Genomic DNA, 16,232 nt, shown 5'->3' with positions numbered 1-16,232 from the left:
AGTGGCTTGGGGGCTGGGTAAGGACTGAGAACCAGGGGGATAATAGTGGGATGGAGAGCAGGATAGGAGAGAAAGCCTCACTTATTTCCAGGGTCCAGTTCCCAGGCACTGCCTTGGCCCCAGGACTCGGAGAGCGGCCAGCCAGGCTCGAGGGCGCTGGATCTGGAGAGAGGGTGCGGGCTGTAGCAGATGGCCCTGTGCCCTGTCCTGGCAGCCAGTTCACCTCGGCCTTTCGTTCCCCTCCACGTCCCTCTTACGGCAGTTTCAGCACTGAGCAGGCTTAGCAAAGCACTAAGGCGGCCTTTTAGAGGTGGGGTGGCCCTGTGGGTAAGGCCACAGGCTGCTGCCCCCTTGCCAGCAGCAACCCTGATGTTGACTTTCTTACATCGGGCACTCGCCACAGGACTTGTTACACAGGGACTTACTGGGCTGTCTCCCAACTTCATGAGAACCTTTGTGAGGACTCAGGCCGGTTTTCATCCCTGCGCTCCCATCATGAAGTCTACATGCTATGGTTACTGAGATGAGTAAATCAGAATTGGGGGCTGTTTTCCTTTTTGCCTGTAATTACCCCCATCACTTTCTAGCTAAGGGTGAAAGCTTATTCTGTGGCCACCAATGAAGACGGGTCTGAGGACTGAGGGACTGAGGCAGGCAGTGAGTCACACTGCAGGGTGGGCCAGGACCCCCAGTGCAACAGCAGCGAGCAGCTCCCAGGATCCCGGGAAGAAGGAAGGCTGAGCCCTGCCCTGGTCCTCCTGTCTGCCTCTCACCTGCTTGTCAGGGAACACTGTCCCAGTTCTGAGCACCCCTTGTCTGTGCCATTCGAAACGAACCCAGGAACACTAAGTCCTCTTCAGTGTTTATTTGGTTAAGCTCCTTGTGAAGGCTGATGAAAGAGAAGACACCTTCCTGCATGGCCACCCAACGCCTTCACACCTCTCCTCTCCCCTCTCCTCTGCCTGTCCTCAGGCCCAGACCCTCAGTTGCTCCTGACCTCTAGCCTCAAACACCCTTCGCCCGTCCCATCACTACCTTACATGCCCTTTGTGACCTAGACCCACCTCCATTCCCTGCTTCAGTCGAATTCATTTTACTTCTGCAGCTTGCATACCTGTGCACAGCACACGAGCTCTCTCTGCTTCAGGGGTTCACCTACATCTTCCTACAGAGAATGACAGCGAAGCACCAGTAGGCTTTTAACAAAGCCTCTCTGATGACGGCAGCGATGTGGCCGAAATCCCTCAAGTCTGGTGACGGCACCCAGTCACCAGGATGGCCCACACCAGCCACTGACTGCTGGTTCTGGGGCGGGGCGGGCTCCAGCAGCTGCCTGGGCCATTGGTCTTCAGAGGGATTTCACACCTGTGTGGCAGCCCTTGAAATTCATTTTCTATGAAAACCCAAGCCTCTCAGTTTGATAAACAAACTGCACATTTACTATGGGTTCTGGATCTGACCTTTCACACTGGTTTTGTCAACATAATTTACTGTATTCATAAATACTAATGTTCTCATTTGCTTCCCTATCTTTAGTGTACTGTAAATTATCAGCAAGTACATAAATGTCTTGGCCTGGGAATACAGTGGGCTGAAATGACTTCCTTTTCCCTTTAAAGACATTGCATGTTTTTAATGGTAGGTGTTTCTAATTAACTTGAAACGCCATAAACTGCCCATGTATGAACCAGAGACAAGCGAGTTGCATGAAATTAGAAGTACAGTATCTGATTAATGTTAGCAAATTAGGCACGCCTTTCAGAGGCACAATTTCTCTGTTTAGAGTTATTATCTTATTCATGCAGAGGTACCCAGGCTCCTGGAACAGTCATGCCAAATGAGCCTTTCAAAATTCTTTTTTTTGGGGGGTGGGGCATCAATTAGGAGTTTAGATTTCAAGCTTTAAAAAAATTTCCACTCAGGCCATCTCAACATAGCATCTCCTCTCCTCTTCCTTCATAAATGAGCCCGATTTGGGGATCTGATCTTTTTGCCAATATCAGTCCAAATTAGCACTGTAAATATTACAATCAAATGTTACCATTTGGCCTAATTTTCTTTCAGCCTGCCGTTAATCTTTATTCAGCCTTAATGAGTATTTATTGTGCGGCCCTGACAGCTTGCTACTGCTGTGATAAATTATCTGATTCAAGTCCGATTAAAAATGCAACCCTGAGTGCTAATTATCTCAACAGATCTGCTTAATAATAGCATTTCTTGTCAATTATGGAATCTCAGCATGGGTGTCAATAGCAACAAATGCGCAGGCCTACCTTAGATGCTGACTTCCCATAATGCCCTTTTACTCGCCATATGTAAATCAGAGCGCTTCTGTACCTGGGGTGACCTTTTATTAGCAAGCTGTCAAAATGATGAAACTAGCCACAGCAAAACCCCCACCACCGTACAATTAGGGGCTACAGCTTAGGACAACAGGAGGTCAATCAGACACGGCTAATTATGATGCATCTTACTTATGGCCTGTCCAGCAGGAAGAATGAGCTGTTTTTGAAATTTACGCCAGCGTATGCATGACCCACAGGAGGGAAGCCACTGAACGCCGGGGCTGGAGAGGTGGAGACACGGAATTGCACAAGTCTACAATATTTCAGGGCATCTGGGATCAAATCTGAGTTCAATTTCAGCTCTGTCACTTACTTGCTGTGACTTGAATAAATCACTTCAACTGGAAAATGGAGCCGACCCTGTGCACCTCACTGAAGGGGCTTTGGGGGCGGGGGTGAGGATTAAGAGGTACCAAGTGTAGAAACACTCAGCCTGGTGCCATCACATAGTAGGTGATGAATATGTTAACGTTCTCCCCCTTTGCCTATTTCTGTTCCCAGAACCAAGAGAGCAGATAACAAACGTTACCAGCAACATTCATGAAGGTCTGGCTATGTGCCCTGATCAATGTCTTCCATGAATCCTGCCTCCTTTGCCATCCATGGTCAGAACTAAAGAGAACAGCTGAGCTGGAGACCATTTAGCTCAGCCTCAGGCCTATAGGTGCCAATGCCTTAAATGACTCACTCCAAGGATGAGACTCTTCTCGAAGGGTATCCGAAGCACACACTGTGCGCCCTATCTCGGTAACAGGAGTGTTGACTGAATTGAGCATCTACTCCAGGCCAGTCACTGTGGGAGTGCTTTACATTGTTTAATCCAACAATAACCCTCTTCTCACCTTCCCCCTGGAGACCAAGAAATAGTGCAGAGAGGTGAAAGGACTTGCCCAACATCCCACAGCTAGTAGGTTCCAGTCCCAGGCTTGAGTTGAGAGCCAATGCCCCCACTTCCCAAAATAGGAGGGACACCTCATGATGTATTTTAGGACAGATGCTTTTAGTAGAAAGGGCCGGAGAGGTTGACACTGGCCTGAGAATGTCATGCTACCCTGCTATGTGGCATCCTATCTAATAAAGAGGGAATATGCTAATTGACCCTCATGCCATTGCAAAGATGGCAGCACCCATAGCCAATAAGGAGGGAATATGCTAATTGACTGCCCCACCTTCAAAAATGGTGGCACCCGAGGGCTGGCCCAGGCTTGTGCTGCCGGCAGTGGCGGCAGCAGAAGTGTGATAGGGCGTCATCTTCCTCTGATCACCAGGTCACCTCCCACCCCTGAGGGCTCCTGGACTGTGAGAGGGGGCAAGCCAGGCTGAGGGACCCCCCCCCAGTGCATGAATTTTCATGCAGCAGGCCTCTAGTTTTAATTATAAGGAAAAAGAAATACAGTCTTTTGGCTCCCTGCTGTGACAAACCACAGAGTCCAAGAGCAGGGGCTAAATCTGAAACAAGCCTCGGTCTTTTCATGGGGAGTGACGTGAGGAGAGCTCTATTTGTCACAGGACCTCAAGCATTTTCAGCCTTTGGTGGTAATTTTGGGGGCACAAACCTCTTCTCCCCTGGCTTTTACCCCACAGAATCCTTTTTTGAGTGGAAACAACATCACTGCTCGTCACCACCTTCCTGCCTCACCTGCCCGCTCTCCACAGGCTGACCTGTCAATAACCCAGAGTTGTATATGGGTTCCAAGCATCACTTGAAGCAACCTCCTCAGAAATGGTTCTGAATTTTCCCAGATCAGAAGGGCACCATCTCAAGCGAATGCCTAAAATACACATGTCCACGTTTCTTACATCTGGATCATGTGGCCTATGTGCGAAGGACAGAGAATCCATCCTGTTTGGTGACCGCCATATGACGTGTCCCCAGTGGCCACACCCAGGATAGCTTGCAATAAGGATTCAGGGGGAACCGTGCAGGGGGAAGGACAGCAGTGTAGCACCTCCACTGCTAAGCAAGCCAGATGCTGTGTGGCTGGATGGCTAACGAGGCCCAGATGAGAGTCCCCAGGCAACAGATGTGGAGATGCAAGGGGAGATGGAAGAAAGGATCACGAGCATTTCCTTCTCAAATCCTGTGTCCCCTCTTCCCCGACACCTCGAGCCTGGCTCATTATTACTTCCCTCACCGATGATCGCAAATCAGGAAGCAAGTCTTTCCCTCGAGAGGATGCCAAGTCAGTGCCACGAGGGCGTAAATCAAGTGTTTCATAAACAGTGTGTGGGCTAGTTCTCCTTCCAGCACTGAGGTCAGCCACCTCCCCGCACGAGCCCTTGCTGTTTCCCAATAAAGTAAGTGCGCCTACATTTTCTTTGATGAGTGCTGCCAAGTGTCATTTGGGGTGCGGTCCACAGCACTTTCCCTAGGGTAGGAGCTGAGACTTATCGTGGCCCACAGAGGTCCCCAGTGGCCCAGTTTTCCACACCCTGAGCGTCTCATCACGTTGTTCTGGCCTGGTGAGCCTGGATTTCAGCTGGGAATAAAACCTCAAGGGCTATGTCCGTCTCCTGACTTTCACACTCCCTTTGATTCCTATGACACCATGCATTGTTGATGTGGAAATTGCTTGGTACCACGTCCCTCCTTGGTGTGTCCTTAAGCACGCATTTACATTCCACACAAGGTTTCCAGGAAACTATGGAAACACATCCCCTACAGACAAGCTTCGTGTGAAAATTATTGCCCCACTGGGCAGAGCTTAATGGTCCGACAGCATTTAACTCTCTCTGAACACTACAGGGGGAACTAAATCTTTCCAAACACTTGGTAACAAGGAACACAATGTGGGTACCTGACGAGCTATGAGAGCCATATTGTATCCTCTGTATCCAAATCTCTATGCATGAACCCAGTTCATCGGAAAGTGTGGCTCGAAGGCCGAGTCAGCAGTGCATTTGGAAGTCACAGGCCTGTGCTTGCCTGCAGACCGATCCCTTATTTCTCTGGACATCAACCGTTTGCCTTTTGGCTGCCTATTATGAAGAATATGCCTGTCGACACACTTCTACTGAAAAATTAAGTAATCTGAAATACAAACTGTGACTTAAATGGTGAACTCTATAATTTGTTTTGTATGCAGATGCCAGATTTGAGCAGCTATTATCAATTTTCATTTTATAATGTTGACCACATCTTAAAATTTAATTACGCCTGCTATTTATTTCCCACTCCTGGTCTCAGGCCAACAAAAGAGTTCCTTGAACTTGCCTGCAGCATATGGACGCAGGATTTCATTTATTGTTTTTGGTAAAGTCACGTTCGTCCAAAAATCGTGCAGGGGTCACACGAGAACCTTGGGTGCTGTCATTTGCCTGAAGCTGTTTCCATTAACAGGCGTATCCGTAAAAACACATGTCAGCAGTTAGCCCTCCAGCACTGTGAGCAAAGCCAGCCCAGGGAGCTTCATTTCTATTTTGGGTCCTTACTGTCCTTCCAAGGGGCAGAAAAAGATTGTGGATCGTTGGGCTCTGCAGGAAACCCTTGCCTAATTTGTTTTTCTACACCCTTTTTGGAAACCTACCATCAACTATGATGGGACTGTTAACATTTTGCATTTCAAGGAAGCAATCTCTGACACCTCCCCACTATGCATTGTCAACAATGCCATCCTAAAACTATCAGAAGACCTACAAGACTATAGTCCAGTGATGGCGAACCTATGATACAAGTGTCAGAGGTGACACGCGAAGTCATTTTTTTGGTTGATTTTTCTTTGTTAAATGGCATTTAAATATATAAAATCAATATCAAAAATATAAGTCTTTGTTTTATTATGGTTGCAAATATCAAAAAATTTCTATATGTGACACGGCACCAGAGTTAAGTTAGGGTTTTTCAAAATGCTGACACGCCGAGCTCAAAAGGTTCGCCATCACTGCTATAGTCCTTCCATCTCAAATATTTGGGGATATATTTGAGAATCCAGTTTGGTACTTCTGAGGCACTGAAAAAAAAAGTTTTATTTTCTTTTAATATATTTTTATTGATTTCAGAGAGGAAGGGAGAGGGACATAGAAACATCAATGATGAGAATCATTGATCAGCTGCCTCCTGCTCGCCCCACACAGGGGATTGAACTCACAACCCGGGCATTGAACTGTGACCTCCTGGTTCATAGGTCGACACTCAACCACTGAGCAACGCTTCCCTGGCAAAAAAAAAAAAAAAAAAGCTTTTAAAAAATCTTCCAGGGCCAGAGTTTAAACATTCAGCTGCTGGGCTCACAGTTAGAAAAACTAAGTAAAACAAGAAGATACTACTCTAAACAGAATAGAGGGTGTGGATCCTGGCTTTATACAAAATTGTGTCAGTGCTAGTGCATATAGTATCCAGGGAAGTCCAGTAAGCCATGCCCAGCAGGAACTTTCTAGATTGTGAAAATCTCTCCTGATTATCCCCACTGAGCCTCCTTCTGAGCGCCCCGCCTGACTTCTGACCTTGAGGTAGACCTGCAGAGCCCTCTCCGTCCCAGGGCTCGAGGTTCCCTGGCACGTTGGATCTTTTCAGCACTTTCCCATCCTCCTCTCTGAAAGTTACCACTGCTTCCCCAACCACGTCTGCTTATACCTGTCCCTTTCTTGGGACTACTCGCTGCTCTCCTGAGCAGTAAGCAACACACATCAGGGGTCTGGTTCATCAGGAGTTTTCAGGATGAGCTGTATCAGCATAGCCTGGGTACTTGTCATGTAACGACTCTTGGCTTCCACCCAGTCCTATGTGATTGTATGTAGTTTGAATTTGAGAAGCACTGGCCTGGAACTAAGAGACCTTTCTTGAAAGAAACAAAGTTTGGAGAGCTCATGAGTGATCCTGGAATCTGGGACAGTCCTCAGAATACTGGCAACCACAGCTGCCTTCCAAAACCTCACAGGTAAAGCTTTGTCTAATCCTCTAGTAAATTTCATTATTCAGTCCAGAAGGGGAATTCAATATTCTAGTTACTACACACCACGTAAGCATACAGTTTTGAAGACTTAACCCAAAGACCATCTATTTGCTATGGTAAACCGAAGGCACTTTGGGATCTTGCAGTGTCCCGGGATCCAGGACCCAGGACCACCTTCTGCCCAGTGGGCGGCCTGGCTCCCCTCTTCCCGGAGCTCTCTGTAAAGCCCCCACACTTAGCCTCCCGAACCCTCCGCTTCCAGGACCCAGGCACCCCAGGTCCTGCCTCTGGGATCCAGGATCCAGGCGCCCGGGATCTGCGCCACCAACAACTCGTCCCTGGAAGACCTCCCCGAGCCCAGGACCCCAGGTCCCAGCGTGAGAAACTCTCATATTCTCACTCCCAGAGCCAGGAAACCCAGGCGCTCCCAATTCCCAACTTTCGGGCTGCGGACCCACCCTGGGGCCTCGGACTCCCCATCTCCAATGGCCAGGAACGCGGGCGCTGTGAGCTCACAGTGCCGGGAACCTCAGCGTTCCAGCGCCCCTCCCCCGCATGGCTGCTAGGCAACTCACAACTCGCAGCTCTAAGGGACCTCGGCGTCCTCGGCAGGCGGCAGGCGCCGCCCGCTCTCCCTGCTTCCAGGCGCTGAGAAGCCCTGGGGCGTTCACTATGTTGGCCGAACCACCACATGGAGACCCCAGAGGGTCTAGGGCGGTGGAGCACGCCGCCAAACCGAAACGGGGCAAACCAGGCGCGGTAGGAGGCAGCCCCCCCTCGAACCCGGTGCTCAGCTGCCTCCGCACCAACCTGCTGCTGCTGATGACCATGCTGTTCGTGTTGGGGGGCGTGCTGCTGGGGCTGGGGATGTCCAACGCCGGCGGCGTGACCATGCTGGGCCCCTCGCACCTGGCGGCCTTCGCCTTCCCCGGGGAGCTGCTGCTCCGCATGCTGCGCGTAGTCATCCTGCCGCTGGTGGTGTGCAGCCTCATCAGCAGCACCGCCAGCCTGGACCCGGGCGTGCTCGGGCACCTGGGCTGCTGGGCGCTCCTCTTCTTCCTGTTCTCCACGCTGATCGGGTGTATCATCGGCATCAGCCTGGCGATGGCTCTGCAGCCCGGCGCCGCCCTCGCCGAGGCCCAAAACGACACGGGTGGGAGCCCCTCCGTCCCGCAGGACTCCGGCAAGTCGGTGCTGGATTCTATCCTGGATCTTCTGAGAAATGTATTCCCGTCCAACCTGGTGACTGCAACCTTCCGCTCGTATGCGACCTACTACGAAGACGGAGATTTCTACGGAACCAAGATGAAGGTGCCTGTGGGGCACCAGGTGGAGGGCACAAACATCCTGGGCCTGGTGGTGTTCTCCATGGCCTTTGGCGTGTGCCTGCGGAAGCTGGGGCGGAACGGAGAGATACTCATCCACTTCTTCACCTCCTTCAACAATGCCACCATGGAGATGGTGTCCTGGATCATGTGGTACACCCCCGTGGGCGTCTTGTTCCTGGTGGCCAGCAAGGTCATGGAGATGGAGGACATAAACAAGCTCTTCACCAGTGTCGGCAGGTACGTCCTGTGCATCATGCTGGGCCACGGCATCCACGGGCTCCTGGTGCTGCCCTTCTTGTACTTCATCCTCACCAGGAAGAACCCCTACCGCTTCCTGTGGGGCATCCTGACAGCCCTGGCCATGGCCTTTGCCACTTCCTCCAGCTCCGCCACTTTGCCGCTGACCATACAGTGCGTGGAGAGGAACGGCATCTCTAAAAACATCTGCAACTTCATCCTGCCCATCGGGGCCACTGTCAACATGGACGGAGCCGCCCTCTTCCAGTGTGTGGCTGCGGTGTTCATTGCGCAGGCCAACAGGAGGCCCTTGGATATAGTGATGATCGCCACCATCTTGATCACGGCCACCGCCTCCAGCGTGGGCACCGCGGGCATCCCTGCTGGAGGTGTCCTCACTCTGGCCATCATCCTTGAGGCAGTCAACCTGCCGGTTGACCTCTCCTTGATCCTGGCTGTGGACTGGCTAGTGGACCGGACCTGTACGCTCATCAACGTGGAAGGTGATGCCTTTGGGGCGGGAATCCTCCAACATTTGGTGGATCGGGGAGAGGCTAGTAGTGGCTCAGTGCCCCAGTTGCTCCAGGTGAAGAGTGACGGCTCTGTTGCTGCAATGCCGATCTTCAGACACTATTCAAGACCATCTAAGGATTCTGGCAGCTCCAAGAAGAGCTTAGCCATGTAAGCCCCAGCAGGGACCTTCCCTGCTCTATTGGGGCACTTTGGATATTCAAGTCATGAGAGATGGATCAACGGACAAACTCATTCTCTAGCAGCCCTGCCCGTAAACTATGGGGAAACACAGGCCCCAGTCTCCCTTCCCAACCTACCTCTTCCCAACCCCATATCTGGGAGGCCTTGCTACTGGGATATATGTGTATGTGGGTATGAATGTCTCCCCAAATCTCCCTGGTCCTCAACTCCTGCCCCCACCCAAGGTTAGGAAACAGCAAGATAGAGAAGTAGCATCCTCCACGCCTTATCCTGGAAGCCTGCCTGGCTTCCCCATCTTGGGGCACAGGTCGCCACGTGGAATTCTGACCTCTTTGATAGCATGTTCCCACATGTGCCAGCTCATTTGCTGGTTATTTTGGTGGCTGTAGCTGTTTGTGTGTATGCATGTGTATGTGTGTGGGTGTGCTGTGGCTAGATGGTACGTCCCACCCTGTCCCGGGAACTCTGGGTAGGGGGAGACTGAGGAAAAACACTGCTGTCACTCCAGAGGACATTTTTTTACCAATAAAATTGTCAAGTATTAAAAAAATAAAAAGATCTCCCTAAGTGACTGAGGAAGGGCCATACATGGGAGCCACTGTTCTAGCCACTGAGTGGCTCCAAAGTTGCTTTTTAACCTCAATCACACATATATTGATACACAGAGATTTAGACTTAGAGGAATTATGACTCTAAAGGCAAAGGAGGGTTTTGGCTGTGTCAGTCCTTGAGGTTGTAAATGATTGATCTATTCATTACTCCAATATGGAAGGGCAGCAGGTCAATTTTAAAAAATAATTATCTTAATATAAGTTCTTTCATTAATCTCTTCCTATCCACCCACCCCCGCCTTCCCTCTGAGATTCATCAGTCTGTTTCATGTTTTTATGTCTCTAAATCTATTTTGTTTATCAGTTTATTTGGTTCTTTAGATTCCACATATGAGTGAGGTCTTTCTCTGACTGGCTTATTTCGTTTAGTATAATACCCTCCAGGTCTATCCACGCTCTCTCACATAGTATTTCATGATGTAAATGGTCCTCAGCTTTTTTTATCCACTTATCTACTGATGGGCACTAGGACTCTTCCCAGATCTTAGCTATTGTAAATTGTGCTGCTATGAACACAGGGGTGCATATATTCTTTCGAGTTTCTTAAGGATATATTCCTAGAAGTGAGATCACTGGGTCAAATGGCAGTTCCATATTTAATTTTCTGAGGAAACTCTATACTGTTTTTCATAATGGTTGTACCAGTCTGCATTTCCCCCAGCAGTATACTAAGGTTCCCTTTTCTCCACATTCTCAAGCACTTGTCATTTGTTGATTTGTTGGTGGTTGCCATTCTGACAGGTGTGAGTGATAGCTCATTGTCATTTTAATTTGCATCTCTCTGATGATTAGTGACTTTGAGCATTTTTTCATATGTCTCTTGGCCATTTGTAAGTCCACTTTGGAGAAGTGTCTATTTAGGTCCTTTGCCCACTTTTTTTATTGGATTGTTTGTCTTCCTTTTGTTAAGTTGTATGAGTTCCTTATATATTTTGGATATTAAACCCTTATCAAATGTATCATTGGCAAATATGTTCTCCCATACAGTGGGCTCCCTTTTTATTTTGCTGATGGTTTATTTTGCTGTGCAAACTTTTTATTTTGATGTAGTTCCATTTATTTTCTCCTTTGTTCCCTTGTCCTAAGACAGTGGTCAGCAAACTGCAGCTCGCGAGCCACATGCGGCTCTTTGGCCCCTTGAGTGTGGCTCTTCCACAAAATAACCACGTGCAGGCACGCATGTACAATGCGATTGAAACTTTGTGGCCCATGCGCAGAAGTCGGTATTTTGTGGAAGAGCCACACTCAAGGGGTCAAAGAGCCGCATGTGGCTCGTGAGCCGCAGTTTGCCGACTGGGGCCCTAGGAGATGTATCAGCAAACATATTGCTATGAGGGATGTCTGAGATTTTACTACCTAGATTTTCTTCTGGGATTTTTATGATTTCATGACTTACATTTAAGTCTTTTATCCATTTTGAGTTTATTCTTGTGTATGGTGTAAGTTGGTGGTCTGGTTTCATTTTTTTTTGGCATATACATGTCCAATATTCCCAGCACCACTAATGAAGAGACTGTATTTCTGTTTGTTTTGTTTTTGTTCCTATTTATTTATTATCTCCCACCCACGCACCCTCCACTGCCTTCCATCCCAGATTCTTCACTCTGTTCCATGCTTCTTTGTTGAAGAGACAGTCTGGACTCCATTGTATGTTCTTGCCTCCTTTGTCAAATATTTTTTTAAAAAATATTTTTATTGATTTAAGAGAGGAGGGGAAAGGGAGAAAGAGAAACATCAATGATGTGAAAGAATCATTGATGGGCTGCCTTCTGCATGCCCCCTACTGGGGATCAAGCCCGCAAACCGGGCATGTGCCCAACTGTAATCCAACTTGATACCCTTCAATTCTCAGGCTGATGCTTTATCTAATGAGCCAAACCAGCTAGGGCTCCTTTGTCAAATAATAATTGAGGGTAATGGGTTGGGTCAATTCCTGGGTCCTGTTCTATCTATCCTTCCTATCTAATAAAAGAGAAACATGGTAATTAGCGTACGTCTTCTACCCTTCCCATTGGCTAATCAGGGCAATATGCAAATTAACTGCCAGCCAAGATGGCGGCCGGCAGCCAGGCAGCTTAAAGCTAACATGAGGCTTGCTTGCTTCAGTGATGGAGGACTCCAACATTCCCCGCCTGCTGCTGCCGGCCTCTGAGCTGCAACTCTAAGCAACTACGTTACAAATAGAGAAGCTAAACAAAACCCCAGAAACCTGCTTTAGTCCACGGGCTTCAGCCAGCAGGATTGCAACATTGTTTCAAATACAGAAGGTAAACAACGGCCAGAAACCTGCTTTCAGCAGCGGAGGCCTAAGAGCTGGAGCCAAGCCTTAGAGCTAAAGGTGGCCCAGAATAAAAAGAAAAAGAAAAAAAGGAGCGGTTGGAAGCTTCATTTACCCACCAGCCTGAAAACAGCCCTCAGCCCCCCACCCAAACTGGCCAGGCACTCCAGTGGGGACCCCCACCCTGAAGGGTGTGTGACCAGCTGCAAACAGCCATCATCCCCTCACCCAGGCTGGCCAGGCACCCCAGTGGGGACCCCTACCGTGATCCAGGACACCCTTCAGGGCAAACCAGCCGGCCCCGACCCATGTACCAGGCCTCTATCCTATATAGTAAAAGGGTAATATGCCTCCCAGCACGGGGATCAGTGAAGCCCCAAGGCCTCCTGGCACGGGGATCAGAGTGACAGGGGGCAACCTCTGTGTGTGACAACCTCCCTGCTCTGTTCGTGACAGGGGAAGGCGCCCCAACCCCCTGATCAGCCCTGCTCTGTGCCTGATAGGGGGGAGCTCCCCAACCCGCTGATCGCCCTGCGGCTCTGTGTGTGACAGGCTGAGGTGCCCCAACCCCCTGATCGCCCTGCTCTGTGTGTGACAGGGTGCGGTGCCCCAACCCCCTGATAGGCCCTGCTCTGTGTGTGACGGGGTAGAGCCATAACCTCCCCATTGGCCCTGCCCTGAGTGTGACAGTGGCGGCGCCCCAACCCCCTGATTGGCCCTGCTCTGTGGGTGATCGAGGACAACGCCCCAACCGCCCCCACAGGCCCTGCTCTGTGTGTGACGGGGTAGAGCCATAACCTCCCCATTGGCCCTGCCCTGAGTGTGACAGTGGCGGCGCCCCAACCCCCTGATCCGCCCTGCTGTGTGTGACAGGGGGCGGTGCCCCAACTCCCCTATTGGCCCTGCTCTGTGAGTGACAGGGGAGCTCCCCAACCCCCTGAGCGACCCTGCTCTGTGCATGACAGGGGCGGCGCCCCACCTCCCCAATCGGCCCTGCTCTGAGCCCGACCAGGGGCTGCACCTAGGGATTGGGCCTGCCCTCTGCCACCCGGGAGCAGGCCTAAGCCAGCAGGTCATTATCTCCTGAGGGGTCCCAGACTGCGAGAGGGCACAGCTACCCTATGTCTTTTGATTGGAGCATTTAATCCATTTAAGGTTATTATTGGTAGGTACTTATTTATTGCCATTTTAATTATTTATGCCTATGGTTTTCTATTTCTTCTTATTTTTATAGCAGTCTCTATAACATTTCTTGCAATGCTGGTTTGGTGATAATAAACTCCTTTAGCCTTTTTTTTTTTTTTTTTTGGTCTTTGAAACTCTTTATTTCACCATCTATTTTGAATGATAGCCTTGCTGGATATAGCAGTCTGGGTTTCAGATCCTTGCTTTTCATTACCTTGAATACTTTATACCATTTCCTTCTGGCCTGTAGAGTTTCTGATGAAAAATCAACTGACAGCCTTATGGGAACTCCTTTGTAGGTAATAAATTGCTTTTCTCTTGCTGCCTTTAATATTCTTTGTCTTTAATTTTTGGCTTTTTAATTATGATGTGCCTGGGCGTGGGTGTGGGTTTTTCTTGCTTGGGCAGCAAGTCACTTTACTTCACAAACATGTGCTACCAACAAATGCTTCTGCCCTAAGGGGGAAATGTTCTGAATAGCCTTGCTCTCTGTGACCACTGCAGTTAATCAGAAATGGTGTATTATTTTGTTTTAGGAAAACTTGGTTAAAGTCTAGATCATTTTAGAGTGGAATCATGAAACAATTTGGTTTGCCCCTCTCAGGTGAAGATAAAAAGTTTATGTCTGTTTTATGTGCCATTTTACCTCATAAAGCATGTGCACTGCTGGAAGCAAAGTCCAATAGTTAGCATAATAAATGCGAGAAGTTTCTCAGAAGGCTGATGGACACCTTCAGCGGGGCTGAAGATCTGCATATTCTCCCCTGCTGCCAGACTGCTGAGGGCCATTCCCCCAACCTGATGGTCCTTTATTGTTTACCAAACCTTACCTTTGATATGTATATCTGCTTTGCTAAAGGGCAAAATGTGGGAATAAAAAGCCCTGGGTCCGGAGATTCAGGGAGCTCACTTTACTAGAAAGTGGAACCTCACCTGGCTCCCCCATGCCTCCCACATTTACATTTCATGTCTAGTTATTCATTTTCGAAGCAGACCCTTCTCCAGATTCCTGAACACTTAATGTGGAAAGACCCTAGCAGTGCATTTTGATTATTTTCAGAGAGTATCTGCTTGTGTTGTTTGCTAGTAGGAAAGATTATGTACTCACTATTCCATGAGGATACTTCTATGTCAAATGTTTGCAAAAATAGTTTTAAATGCGTTCTAATTTAAAATGGTTCCAAAATTAAAATAACTGTCTTGTGTATTTTGCTCTCTGCTCACAGTTCAATTTTATCACTGGAAGTACTTTTCCTCTAATGGATTTATAATCATTATGTAATAGTAGCCATCTATAAAGAACAATACAATAGGAACAATTAGTATATCAGGAATCTACCAGGCAGTAATTTTGTTTGCTGTGTTTGCTATTTGTGACTCACAAGGGCATCTGCTTCTTTCAAATGAACCTGCTTTAATATAACATTTATTTCTTGACATTTCATGTAATTTAGTCAAGTCCATACTCCTTAATTTTTTCTCTTTGATCCGTGATGATCTGTAAACCAACCAACTATAAAATTTGAAACGTAGCAAATTTACTCTTCTTTCTCTCCTTCTATTTGGTTATTTACATCACCAGTCACATATGGTAATAAATTGCCATCACATCCACTCCTCACTGTGGATCAAAGCCTTGGAATACTTGATGAAAATTTATTAGGCCTCTGCCCACTGATTCCCACCTGGCTGCTCACAGTACCTGCCGCCAGCATTGCCTTAGACTGGCTGGAGATGGAGACGAAGACTCTGATGACTAACAGCTGGGCATCTCAGCCAGCCAACCTGGCCTCCAGCCTCCAGGGTTGGCCTCCACTTGCCTTCCTATTTCTCTTTCCTCATCTTACCTACATCTTTGGTCAACTTGTAGCAGAGGCTGACAGGGATGCCAAAAAGCTAGAGAGGATGCTGGGGGCACAGACGCTGAGGTCCATGTGTTAACAAGGGTGATGCGCGCTGCTCAGCTGGGAGGTAAGGAGGACAATCTGCAACTCCGGGGACCCAGGCAGAGAAACTCCCTGAGAGGCTTTCCTGGGAGATTATAAGACCCAGGGGTGCTTACATCTGAGCATCTTATTTACTCTTCTTTCTCTTCTTCTATTCTCATGCCACGGTGATCCAGCTATCACCAAAGGATGGTCAATAAAAACTACATGCTGGTACTGGGTAAAATTTATATAGGAGGCAGAAAATATTTTATTCCCCCCCCTCACATAAGTCCCATCTAATCAAACAAATCTAGCAATAAATATTAGAGACTTTAAGGTCCAAATGAGCATTATTTCTACATTAATTTTCCCCAGTACACTACAATGCCTAAGGAAAAAGAACCCAAATGGAAACCTTAGTAAATAACTTCTAATTACTTCACAGTGATAACTTAGCATTTGTACAAATGTGACTTTCCAAGGGTTGGAATAGTCCCAACAGCCTCATATTTTGAAGATCACTTCAGGCATGTGAGGGCATTTATGACCAAGGTATAAGCAACAGGGACAGCGATGGTTTTTTTATGTTGGTAATGTACAAGGGTTTGTAGGCAGATTTCTACAACTTGCAAAATATGGAGGAATCTAGCTCAGTGGTATTCATCAGTTCTCACAACAGTGATATTAAACAAGCTAGAGTCCTTCCTATGAGAT

The 16,232-nt window shown here is 48.3% G+C and overlaps 1 protein-coding gene and 1 pseudogene across 7 annotated transcripts in view; one reads left to right on the top strand and one right to left on the bottom strand.

Moving 5' to 3' along the window:
* Nucleotides 1-16,232, bottom strand: part of JAZF1 (JAZF zinc finger 1) — a 186,828-nt gene that overhangs the window by 85,842 nt on the left and 84,754 nt on the right. The window lies entirely within an intron of this gene.
* On the top strand, nt 7,910-9,487 carry LOC102772475 (annotated as a pseudogene).

This window comes from Myotis davidii, unplaced genomic scaffold (assembly GCF_000327345.1).
Source record: "Myotis davidii unplaced genomic scaffold, ASM32734v1 scaffold168, whole genome shotgun sequence".
In the NCBI taxonomy this organism is placed as follows: Eukaryota; Metazoa; Chordata; class Mammalia; order Chiroptera; family Vespertilionidae; genus Myotis; species Myotis davidii.
The sequence above is the reverse complement of the archived record's forward strand: the minus strand, read 5'-3'. Positions and strand labels throughout refer to the sequence as shown.